This window comes from Microcaecilia unicolor, chromosome 2 (genome assembly GCF_901765095.1).
Source record: "Microcaecilia unicolor chromosome 2, aMicUni1.1, whole genome shotgun sequence".
Taxonomy (NCBI): Eukaryota; Metazoa; Chordata; class Amphibia; order Gymnophiona; family Siphonopidae; genus Microcaecilia; species Microcaecilia unicolor.
This window is the reverse complement of record NC_044032.1, coordinates 114,958,875-114,972,064: the sequence shown is the minus strand read 5'-3', so window position 1 is coordinate 114,972,064 and position 13,190 is coordinate 114,958,875. Positions and strand designations below refer to the sequence as shown.

Genomic DNA, 13,190 nt, shown 5'->3' with positions numbered 1-13,190 from the left:
TGGGCTGTCGCTTGGCAACTCGCAGCTTCAGCTCCCTCCATAAGTTTTCAATGGGATTAAGGTCTGGTGACTGGCTAGGCCACTCCATGACCCTAATGTGCTTCTTCCTGAGCCACTCCTTTGTTGCCTTGGCTGTATGTTTTGGGTCATTGTCGTGCTGGAAGACCCAGCCACGACCCATTTTTAAGGCCCTGGCGGAGGGAAGGAGGTTGTCACTCAGAATTGTACGGTACATGGCCCCATCCATTCTCCCATTGATGCGGTGAAGTAGTCCTGTGCCCTTAGCAGAGAAACACCCCCAAAACATAACATTTCCACCTCCATGCTTGACAGTGGGGACGGTGTTCTTTGGGTCATAGGCAGCATTTCTCTTCCTCCAAACACGGCGAGTTGAGTTCATGCCAAAGAGCTCAATTTTTGTCTCATCTGACCACAGCACCTTCTCCCAATCACTCTCGGCATCATCCAGGTGTTCACTGGCAAACTTCAGACGGGCCGTCACATGTGCCTTCCGGAGCAGGGGGACCTTGCGGGCACTGCAGGATTGCAATCCGTTATGTCGTAATGTGTTACCAATGGTTTTCGTGGTGACAGTGGTCCCAGCTGCCTTGAGATCATTGACAAGTTCCCCCCTTGTAGTTGTAGGCTGATTTCTAACCTTCCTCATGATCAAGGATACCCCACGAGGTGAGATTTTGCGTGGAGCCCCAGATCTTTGTCGATTGACAGTCATTTTGTACTTCTTCCATTTTCTTACTATGGCACCAACAGTTGTCTCCTTCTCGCCCAGCGTCTTACTGATGGTTTTGTAGCCCATTGCAGCCTTGTGCAGGTGTATGATCTTGTCCCTGACATCCTTAGACAGCTCCTTGCTCTTGGCCATTTTGTAGAGGTTAGAGTCTGACTGATTCACTGAGTCTGTGGACAGGTGTCTTTCATACAGGTGACCATTGCCGACAGCTGTCTGTCATGCAGGTAACGAGTTGATTTGGAGCATCTACCTGGTCTGTAGGGGCCAGATCTCTTACTGGTTGGTGGGGGATCAAATACTTATTTCCCTCTGCAGAATGCAAATAAATTCATATACTTTCCACAATGTGATTTTCCGGATTTAATTTGTGATGTGCTATCTCTCACTGTTACCAATAACCTACCCTTCAATTATGGCTGCTCATGTCTTTGTCAGTGGGCAAACTTACAAAATCAGCAAGGGATCAAATACTTATTTCCACCACTGTAACTCTACATTCTTTAAGAGATCCAGGAACGTTCTCTAATGCCTTTTGCTCTCACTATCATGTACCTAATGCACATAACTTTAACACTATCAAGTATCTCACCATCATACACACAAAACCTCTGCTAACACAAATGTCTATTCTTTTCTACTTCCATTACCATGTATCTCTCCACCATGCACCAATACCTGTTGTAAAACCAAATGTATATTCTTTTCTATGTTCAGCATCCACGATGAATTGTAAGCCACATTGAGCCTGCAAAAAGGTGGGATAATGTGGGATACAAATGCTATAAATAAAATAAAAAATAAATGATGAGTGTGACTGTTGGGCAGACTGGATGGACCATTCAGGTCTTTATCTGCCATTATTTACTACTAGTATAAAAGGCCCGTTTTGGTAGGCAATGAAACGGGCGCTAGCAAGGTAATCCTCCCCTGCAGTGTCCTTCCTGTCTCTCCTGCCCCCCCCCCCCTGCAGCCACCCATCTGGTCTCAGGACCCCCTCCCCACCAACCCTCCTCTGCCCCTGCAGCCATGCATGGGCAGTGGCCCTCCTCTCTCCCCTGCTCCCCCCGCAGCCACACATTTCCAGCGACCCTCCTCTCCCCCTGCCCCCCCGCAGCGTCCCTTCTGTCTCCCCTGCCCACCCCTGCAGCCACCCATCTGGTCTCAGGACCCCCTCCCCCCCTCCCGCTTCCCTGCCCCCCCCCTACAGCCATCCATGTCCAGCGACCCTCCTCTCCCCCTGCAGCCACCCATGTCCAGCGACCCTCCCCTCTCCCTGCCCCCCTACAGCCATCCATGTCCAGCGACCCTCCTCTCCCCCTGCAGCCACCCATGTCCAGCGACCCTCCCCTCTCCCTGCCCCCCTCCAGCCACCCATGTCCAGTGACCCTCCCCTCCCCCCTCGGCACATCACCCAAACCCCTACCCCCCCCCAGTGCATCACCCAAGCCCCTACTCCCCCCTCGGGCACAACAACCCACCCGCAGCCGCCAATACTAACGCTGTCTGGCTGCTGCTGCGTCTCCTGTTGAGCAGCAGCGGCCGGTACAAAAAGAAAAAAGCCAAAAAAAGATTTTAACCTGAAACGCGGCTCCGTAGACAGCCATCTGGCATTGGCTGTCATCTCTGCAGCCGCTCCTCCTCTCCCCTCTGACGTCGCTGCACTCCTCCGGGGTCTTCCTGCAGGGGCAGTGATGTGGAGGGGAGAGGAGGAGCGGCTGCAGTGACGACAGCCAATGCCAGATGGCTGTCTACGGAGCCGCGTTTCAGGTTAAAAATCTTTTTTTTGGCTTTTTTCTTTTTGTACCGGCCGCTGCTGCTCATAGGAGAAGTAGCAGTGGCCGGACAGCGTTAGTATTGGCGGCTGCGGGTGGCAAGGGAGTTGATGTGCCCGAGGGGGAGGGGTAGGGGCTTTGGTGATGCGCCGGGGGGAGGGTCTTGGGTGATGCATCGAGAGGGGGGGGTAGGGGCTTGGGTGCTGCGCCGGGGCGGAGGGGCTTGGGTGTTGCGCAGAGGGGGGGGGCACTGACAGCTGTTCCCTACTCCTCCCCTTGCCTCGGAATCAGCTGTCAGTGACATCACTGACGTCAGTGCATTCTAAACTGCCTAGCAGACCACCTCCGAGGGAGCCACGGTCCCAGGCACATTAGAACGTTGGAGATGAGAATTATTATATAGGATGTACTGTAAATTATTTCCCCTTTTATTTAAGTTTGGAATTGGCTAGACCACTTTCTTGGTTTTGCTTCAGAGATGGATACAAAAATCTGCAATGTCATTCACAAATATATTGAATAGAATTGGCCCCAATAATGATCCTTGAGGCACTCCGCTACTCACCTTTCTTTCCTCTGAGTTAATTCCATTCATTACCACCCTCTGCCATCTGTCGTTCAGCCAGTTCTAATCCAGTTCACCACTTTGGATCCTAACTTCAGTCTGTTCAATTGTTCATGAGCATCCTATAAGGAATCGTGTCAAAGGCTTTGCTGAAAGCCAAATCGACCTTGAGCTAATTCTCTGGTCACCCAGTCAAAGAAATCAATCAGATTTGTTTGACACGATTTTCCTTTGGTAAAGGAAATCTACCGCAGAACATCTAAACACCTTGGAGTGAAGGTCAAGAATGTCTTCTAAATGTATGACTAGCTGTTCAAAATTATATTTATATTTTCAAAGCAGCAGTTATAAATATAAATATAACTGCTGCTGAAAATACATGTAAATTTGAACAACCAGTTATACATTTAGAATCTGAATTGTGGCCCCACTGCTTAATATTTAATTTTTCATGTGTCAAAGTCTAAACGTAAGCCCTATTGAAGTATTATAGCTTGACTGAAGTGAGCTCTTTATCCAACGAATCTAACAAATATCAGAGAGATGAAACGGTTCTGGTGTGGAAGAGTTGACCACAGTTTCTTTTCTCAAAAGTAAGGTGAAAGACTAATCGACAATTGCAGAAAATATTTCACCTGATTGCTGCTCAAGGAGTTGCCAGTAGTTACTCAGGGGGGTCTTTTACTAAGCTGCAGTAGCGTTTTTAGCACACGCTAATCGCTAGAGACGCCCATAAGAATATATGGGCGTCTCTAGCGTTTAGCACATGCTAATCAGCGCGCAGTAACAATGCTACTGCAGCTTAGTAAAAGATTCCTTCAATGAAAGGTTTACCTACTTTTCACTGCTGAACCTTATTGACAACATAATCAAAACTTGTCTTTTTTCTCTGTTGTTTATTCAGTTGAGCTATTTTTCTGTCTCATCAGGGTTCAGACTAACATTTATTTTAAGTATAAACTGTGCTAAAATACAAACCATCTTAGAGGATTTACAAACTTTTTTCAGATGATTTTTGGAATTAGGTTGCAAAAAACATGAAAGAAGTAGATACAATTTTTTTTGTAACTAAAAGAAATCTGTACTACACAAACAGCAATAGTCCTGTATAAAAAAACAGCACTGAAAATATTCTAGCATACCATAAAACACCAGTACACCTCTCATTGGAAAAACAGAACCAACTTAACTGTTAAGGATCCCTTCACAGAAAATACAACACAAACAAAATACCTCACTTTGCTCACACATACGGAACACAGACCCAAGTGATCACAAATCAGAAATCCATTATGCAAACCCTAACACTTTCTTCTTCTGTCCATGCCAACTTCATCTCCACCCTGCCACCTTCCTGTTTCCTGTAGATTGGAAAGAAGGGGAAAGAAGTAGAGATTATGGTGGATTAGGGAGTAGTATGACTTTTCTTGCATGTTTACCTATCTTCTGGCCCTGAATGTCAGGAGGAAGGAGCTAGGTTAGCTCTTCTCAAGTTCACCCCCTGGAAGGAGGAGGAACTGGAATAGGGAACGGAAGACAGTTCTCAGTTGTCTGAGATTTCAACATGGACCACTAGTTGTGGGGACAGAGTTCTGTGCATAGCCTGCTGCTGATGCTCTAGACAAGCTACTCCTTTTGTCCCACTCCCAATTCCAGCTCTGCTTTGTCATACCAGGATTCCATCAGAATTTTAGTTCAGTATATATTAGTTTTATTACGACTTCTTGAATTTTATCTTTAAAAAAATCTTTTTCTTATCCTTTAGCAGTCTCTGCTGCATTTTGCCCTTCTCCAGACATTGCCACTAGACCTTTTCACTCCCAGTACTGGAAGATTGTCTCCTGCAAAACTGTCTTTTCAGTGTTATTGGGTGCCTGGCATCTGCTTTTCCTCCCTGCACCTAGCAATTCCAACTCTGCAGCATGTACAATCTCAACTAGCTCCAGCAGATGGAGGATTTTTATATGGATACCTAGGCACTGCATCCTGACCCTTGAGATCTGGCCTTCTCTAGTTTTCTTAAAGTAAATGTGAATCTATAATGTGGAAGGGTTCACTAGTTCACAGAATTATGTAGGCAATTAAGTGTAGTTTTTTTTTTAACATGTTTTACCTCTGTTCAGTACTAAAATGCATAGTATGCAAACCTTGACTTGCCACTTGCTAAGATATTATGAAGCATAAAACAAAATATTTTTTCTTAAGTTGAACCTTGGTGAATTCCTATGAAGCAAATGTAAATTTCATTTCAAGTGTAGGAATTACAAGGTGAAGTAACTGGGTTACAGAACAGGAAAGTTAGAAAGCTATAACTCTCTGATTACCAAAATGGTTACGTGCAGTGTTGTCACATTGATGTGGACTGGTTTAAATTCCACAATATTTTTAGATCTCACAAATGATGTATGTGCCATGTGCCATGACAGCTTTCAAAATCAGCTGTCAGTTTTCTAAATTTACCTAATATTTATATTTTCCATATAATGAATGTTTTGGCGTTATGGTAATGATTTATGTGCAAAGAAAACTAGGAGGGTAAATTTTATTGATGCTGTAAGCTCTTAATTCGAATACGGAGTTTTTTCAAAATTGAAAATGCAATACAATGAATTGATTTTTTGGAACCTCATCTGATGGCCTCAACAAGTAGGTATTTTGGGGAGGAGGGGATGTTTGGTTTTTATTATTATTATTGTTTTTGCTCCAGAATACTTTCTATAATGTAAAAAAGTTGTGGGTTTTTGTGATGGATAACCTTCAAGTTCCCTAGACTGTTTTGGACAGTTCCAATTTTGTGTTGCCATGTTAGCTATGACTTTATGGTTTTTAGGTGAAGAGGCATAGCCAAGTAATTCTCCCAATTATAATTTTTCTTTTCAGACAACAATTTTGGCTGATATATAGCCATTTTTTCACCCTTTCAAGAATTGCTTGAAATTCTATTCTTATGATTTTCTAAGTAAGGAAAAGATGATATCTTTATTATTGAACTAATAAATATCTAGTTAGTTTTTGAAGGTTGCATACCCTTCATCAGGGAAAATAGATGGAAAGAAGGGAGAGAAATGGTGACGTGTTAGAAAAAAGGTAATTCAAAGTGAGAAAACACAGATGGAATGGGAGGACAAAATACAGAAAGCAGGAGACATATTGGGAGGGTAAAATGAACAGAAGTCCAGAGAAAAAAATGAGACTCCTAAGAAAAAAGAGAGTAGCAGCAAAAATAGTATTTGAATTTAAGAAAGTATGAGACAATTTAGGATCATGCGTGAAAGCAAGAGAAAAATCTGAGAAAAAGTAAGTAGGGAAAATATGCAGATTGGGTGGGTCTAGCCTTCAGCTCTGGCCAGGGTGGAGGAGTAGCCTAGTGGTTAGTGCAGTGGACTTTGATCCTGGGGAATTGAGTTCAATTCCCACTGCAGCTCCTTGTGACTCTGGGCAAGTCACTTAACCCTCCATTGCCCCTGGTACAAAATAAGTACCTAAATATATGTAAACCGCTTTGAATGTAGTTGCAAAATACTACAGAAAGGCGGTATATCAAGTCCCATTTCCCTTTCCCTAAACATTGGGCAAGACTATCTAACATGGTAGCCATACTGGGTCAGACCAATGGTCCATCTAGTCTAGTGTCCTGCTTCCAACAATGGTCAATCCAGGTCACAAGTACCTGAAGAATCCCAATTAACTTTTCCTCTAGGAACTTGTCCACACCTTTTTTTAAACCCAGATAATGCTAACTTCTGTTACCACACCCTCCTTCAGCAAGTTCCAGAGCTTAACGTCTTGACAGCTTCTTGAGGGCAACAAAGAGCAGCTGCAGTCAAAGCAAATTAATAGACCCTGACATCCACAGAAACTAAAAGAACAATCAGCTTGTACTTTTACCCTGCAGGAAGGAGAACAATTTTCAAATAGCCCATTTACCCAGGTAAAGAATACAGAGAGTAGGATTAAATGGTCAGTAATCTCAGTGGAGAAAAGTAGATAGTGGGGTTCCCTGGGGGCCTGTGCTGGGACCACTACTTTTTAACATATTTATAAATGATCTAGAGACAGGAATAACTAGGAAGGTAATTAAATTTGCTGATGATGCAAAGTTGTTAAAATCACAAGAAGATTGTGAAAAATTAAGTAGACCAGGCAACCAAATAGTAGATGATGTTTAATGTGAGGAAGAGCAAAGTGATACATGTGGGAAAGAGGAATCCAAACTATAAGAACATAAGAATAGCCATACTGGCTCAGACCAATGATCCATCTAGCCCAGTATCCTGTTTCCAACAGTGGCCAAGCCAGGTCACAAGTACCATGCTACTGATCCCAGGGTAAACAGTAGTTTCCCCATGTCTGTCTCTATAGCAGACTAAGAACTTGTCCAAACCTTTTTAAAACCCTGATACCTGTTACGCTGACCGTTGTTACTACATCCTCCAGCAAAGAGTTCCACTGCATTTCTCCTATTTGTTTTAAAAGTATTTCCATGTAACTGCCTTGAGTGTCCCCTAGTCTTTGTGCTTTTGGAACAAGTAAAAAAATCGATTCACTTCTACTCATTCTACACTACTCAAGATTTTGTAGACCTCAATCATATCTCCCCTCATTCATCTCCAAGCTGAACCCTAGCCTCTCTAGCCTTTCCTCATATGAGAGGAGTTCCATCCCCTTTATCATTTTGGTCTTTCTTCTTTGAGCCTTTTTTAATTCCGCTATATATTTTTTGAGATACGGTGACCAGAACTGAATGCAGTACTCAAGGTGAGGTCGCACCATGGAGCAATACAGAGGTATTATAGTATTTTCAGTCTTGTTTACCATCCCTTTCCGAATAACTCCTAGCATCTTGTTTGCTTTTTTGGCCACTGCCACACGCTCAGCAGAAGATTTCAGCGTATTATTTACAATGTCACCTAGATTATTTTCTTGGGTGCTGACCCCTAAGGTGGACCATAGCATCAGGTAACTATGGTTTGGACTATTCTTTCCAATGTATATCACTTTGCGTTTGTCCACATGAAATTTCATCTGCCATTTGGATGCCTAACTTTCCAATTTCCTAAGGTCTTCCTGCAGTTTTTCACAGTCTGCATGTGTTTTAACAACCTTGAATAGTTTTGTGTCTTCTGCAAATTTAATCACCTCAACTTGTTCCAATTTCCAGATCATTTATAAATATGTTAAGTGACACTGGTCCCAGTAGTGATACCTGTGGCGCGCCACTATTCACCATGGAGAGAAATTATCATTTAACTTTACCCTCTGTTTTCTGTTCCGTAACCAATTCCTAATGCACACCAGAGTGTTTGCTCCTATCCCTTGACTTTAATTTTCTCAGGAGTCTCTCGTGAGGAGCTTTGTCAAAAGCTTTCTGAAAATCTGGATATACTACCTCAACCAGCTCACCTTTATCCAAATGTTTATTCATGCCTTCAAACAAATGAAGCAAATTGGTGAAGCAAGACTTCCTTTGGCTGAACCCATGCTGACTCTGTCCCATTAAACCATGTTTATTTATGTGTTCTGTAATTTATTCTTTAAAATAGTTTCCACTGTTTTACCCAGTATTGACATCAGGCTTACTGGTTTGTAAGATCCCGGATCACCCCTGGAACCCTTTTTAAATATCCACATTACATTGGCCACCCTCCAATCTTCAGGTACTACAGATGCTTTTAATGACAGGTTACATATTACTAATAACAGCAGAGCAGCAATTTCATGTTTGAGTTCTTTGAATACGCTTGGATGTATGCTATTTGATCCAGGTGATTTACTACCCTTTAACTTGTCGATTTGACTCAGTTTGTCTTCCAGGTTCACCGAGATTTCTTTCAGTTCCTCCGCATCATCACCCTTGAAAATTATAAACTAATAGCTACGTGATGCAAGGTTCCACAATAGGAGTCACTAACCAGGAAAAAGATCTAGGTGTCATTGTTGATATGTTGAAACCCTCTGCTCAGTGTGCAGTGGCGGCTAAGAAAGCAAATAGAACATTAGGAATTATTGGGATAGGAATGGAAAACAAAAATGAGATTATAATGCCTTTGTATCCTCCATGGTGCGACCGCACATCAAATACTGTGTGCAATTCTGGTCACCGCATCTCAAAAAAAGTATAGCAGAATTAGAAAAGGTACAGAGAAGGGTGATGAAAATGATAAAGAGGATGGGACAACTTCCTTATGAGGAAAGGCTAAAGCGGTTAGGACTCTTCAGCTTGGAGAAGAGACAGCTGAAGGGTGATATGATAGAGGTCTATAAATACTGAGTGGAGTGGAATGGGTAGACTAAGTAGTAAATTTAAAATACACCAGAGAAAACATTTTTCACTCAGCGTGTAATTAAACTTTGGAATTTGTTCCCAGAAAATGTGGTAAAAGCAGTTAGCAGGGTGTAGAAAATGGTTTGAACAATTTCCTAAAAAAAAAAAAAAAGTCCATAAGCCTTTATTAAGATAGCCTTTGGAAAATGTACTGCTTATTTCTAGGATAAGCAGCATAAAATATGTTGTACTCTTTTGGGATCTTGCAGGTACTTGTGGCCTGGATTGTGTCCACTGTTGGAAACAGAATACTGGGCTTCATGGATCTTTGGTCTGTCCCAGTATGGTAATGCTTATGTTGTTATAAATGACTTTTGAAAAACACAAGTTAAAGTTTAGTATTTAAAGACAAGAGGATCGCTGGCCAGTTAAAATGCTTATGCAGGGCCATCCGCTGATATTCAGCGACATTTAACCGGTTAGTGTCATTGAATATCAGCATTAACCACTAACCCCATAGCTGGCTAATTTTTTGCAGTCTGGGAGTGGAGTCAGCACTTATGTGGTTAAGTGCCGATATTCAGCATTTAGGTTAACTGCAGAAAACGGACTGTATAAAACTCAGGTAGTTTAGTACCGAATATCGCATTTAACCGGTAAGGGACAGCCGGCCGCATAAACCCAGATATTGGATGCTGGAGCCCAAACATGGCGCTACATTGAAAATCTGAGCATAATGCTAACGACAACCAAACAATTGTTGACTGCTGCCAGTTTAATATTTACCCTGTGATGTGCATTCTTATAAGATTGTTGTGGGCTGTTCATGATGAGTTTAATTATCAAAATTCTGGGGGAGTGTCAGCAGGCTAGGGGGCCTGAAAGTTAATTGAGAGGGAGATTAGCGAGTCATGAGGCTGAAGGGTCACCTAGGGTACCCAATACCCCATACCATCCCTGGTTTTGGCAGTTGTTTAGATAGGGTTCTCTCTTTCTCCCAGCTGCTTATGTATTTTCTTTTTTAATCAGGTGATCATTCACCATCATGGACTGAAGATGATGGTCCCAAAGTTAAAGGTCATGCTTCTTCATTCAAGAAAAGCCACTAACAATCATTTTTCACCACTGAACCCAGAGTCTGAATGAGGCTGGTTTTGATCAAGAAATTAGAAGGATACATCAGTATGTAAAACAAAGTTCAGACTGTAAGCTGAAGACCAGTATCATCATTTTCATTCATCCCAGCTCTTCACAGTTGAATAAAACATTTAATTAGGCATCTGTTTTTCATATGCATAATGAAGGAAGAAATCTTCAAGGTATTTTTCTTAGTCTCTTAAGCACTTTTATGTATAACTAAGTATACAAGGCCAGTTAAAAAGGGGAAATCGCAGTACTGATAGAATTACTGTGAGTATAATCATCATCATAACTATAAACTATTCCCTTTGGTGCACTGAAAACTTGGGCTTGAACAAAAAAACAGAAATGGAATATGGCATCTTCCATATGCATCAACTTGTTATACAATAGCAATATCAGACAATGTGTTTGGAAAATACTTATATAAATGGATCTCAAAAGACCTTTGAGATATGAAGGAACACATCCAAAGAGAAATACAGTATGATAATTGAAAATTGATTTCCTAAGTATGTATTTATCTATGGCAATAGTTTGTCTCACAGTGAAGAGCTTGCTAGTGGATCATATAGACCAGCATTTAGTTGCTCAACCAGAAAATATGAAATGAAAAGTGCAACAAAAAAGTGTGTAATGTATTTTAACTTACAGAATTATGTCTACAGCACCAAATTATTGATTGGATTTCAAAGTAGCATAGTATCTTACAGCAGATAAAGACCTTTATGGTTCAGCCAGTCTGCTCAACAATTTTCTGGTTGTGGAATCTTCTTTTTTTTTTTTAATATATAGTTCAGAAGTAGAGCCAAAATGGAAGAGTTTAGGAATGAGTGAACTTTAAATGGGTACATTCAACAGGGCATATATTAGCATCTTTTTTTTTTTTTTTTTAAACACCTAAAGGCTTGGGGCCCTGTTTATTAAGGTGTGCTAGCGTTTTTAGCGCATGCTAATGCTAGAGACACCCTATATTCCTATGGGTGTATCTAGTGTTAGCACACGCTAATTTTTAGCGCTCCTATGGCGAAGCTTAGTAAACGGGGCCCTTGATTTGTATGGGTTTGTGTAGATTTTTCAAAACTCTTGAAATATAAGATTTAGCCACTCTGTACTGTAAGGTAAAATATAGGCTTTATGTAAGATGTGTTACAAAGAGCAGTGCTTTTTATGGTTTGCTTTTGCTTTATTTTTCGCTTAAGATTTTTATGACTACTTGCTTTATTGCTGTGAGCAATATTTTTTACTTTTTTAATGGAAGAAAGGAGTATTGCATGAAAGTTCAGGATTTGTTTTTGATATATGTTATTAGTTGAAAAAGTAAATTTTTTATATAGGTTTTACTTTTGAAAGAAAAACGTAGATAGGCCCTGGAGAGTCTTCAGAAAATAGAATGTTAGTTACCCTCCTAAACATTATACTGGACTGAATTACTTCCATCTGTATCATCACACCTAGAAGAATAGTGCATGTTGCATTATATCTGTGAGTGCTTGACTAATAGGAAGTCAAAGATGAAGCTAATTTTTGCAGCTGAATGTGCAACAAATGCAGACAATTGGGTTTATAGCATGAGGATAATCAAGGCAGGGTTATGAATAATCTTGAGCCAAATCCAAGGCTGCTTGGTGTTATGTTTATGTTGCATTGTTCATTCAGAAAACAGTGTTGCAGTTTTAAGAATGCTTCAAGTTTGACATGCTTTGCTTTTTTCTGAAATGTGGTATATAGTATTGCACGCTCAGAACCATTTTCACTCGTCTGAAAATTGAGAATTATAAGAATTGCTGCTGCTGTATTGTAAGCTAGCTGCTGTGCTTAGATGCATACAACAGTCTTTTTCCCTTCAGAATTACAGGGGTTATAGTACTTTGCTGTAGGAACAGGTTAAAATGTCTTGCTGTAGCCCTGCCTCTTTCTCCTCCATCCCAGTCTATACAGGCCGAGTCACTGTTGTTCTTTAAGTTCTGTGAGGTGGAGTCACCTTTCCAACCCTTAAAGGATTGATGCCACTGCCTTCAGTCTCATTCAGTACATTTCAGCCAGTACCAGTGTGATTGCCTCATGGTCTGTGCTCCAAATTCTTTGGAGGAAAAAGATCTTAAGTTGTGAGTTATGCTGCTGGGGAATTCTGCACAACGCTTGTAATGTAGAATGGCAATGCTTTACTTCTTCAGTCCAAACTTTCCATGATTGCATTTATGGCATCAATTTTGTTTTGGGTTTTTTTTTCCCTGTTGTTAAAATCCAAACACAGTGTTTTACCTTTACAATTTAAAAAGACAAACACTTTAGCCAAGGTTTTCTTATAACTGCAAAATTATGAAACTAGAAAAGATTCAGAAATATAAATCTTTGACTATAATCGGGGGTTTCCTATCAGGCAAGGTTAATTAAAATTCCATTCTGAGAACTAATAGAAGTGATCTGCTAAAATTGGGAGCATTAATAAGATGGTCCACACACACAATTCCGTTCATCCAAATTTTGAAGATTGAAAGCAAACCACCTCTATGCAGGTTTCTAAGTTGGTCACTGCTTTGAAACATGTACCTTGTTGAGTTATTACAGTGTGTATGATCTTTATCCGTTTTAGGAAATGTTTTAACTCTCTTGAGATCACCGACATCAGCCATTGGATGGAGAAACCATAATGTCAATGTAAACTAATGGCACAAAGTTAAAATCTCTTGTCCG

At 41.1% G+C, this 13,190-nt stretch overlaps 1 protein-coding gene across 1 annotated transcript in view; it reads left to right on the top strand.

The window, feature by feature from the left end:
* JMY (junction mediating and regulatory protein, p53 cofactor) overlaps window positions 1-11,389 on the top strand; it is a 273,665-nt gene extending 262,276 nt beyond the window's left edge. The window contains exon 11 of the mRNA XM_030193232.1: window positions 10,383-11,389. The gene's annotated coding sequence lies outside the window, so the exon portion shown is untranslated. The remainder of the gene's footprint in view (window positions 1-10,382) is intronic.
* Window positions 11,390-13,190: the final 1,801 nt, after the last annotated feature.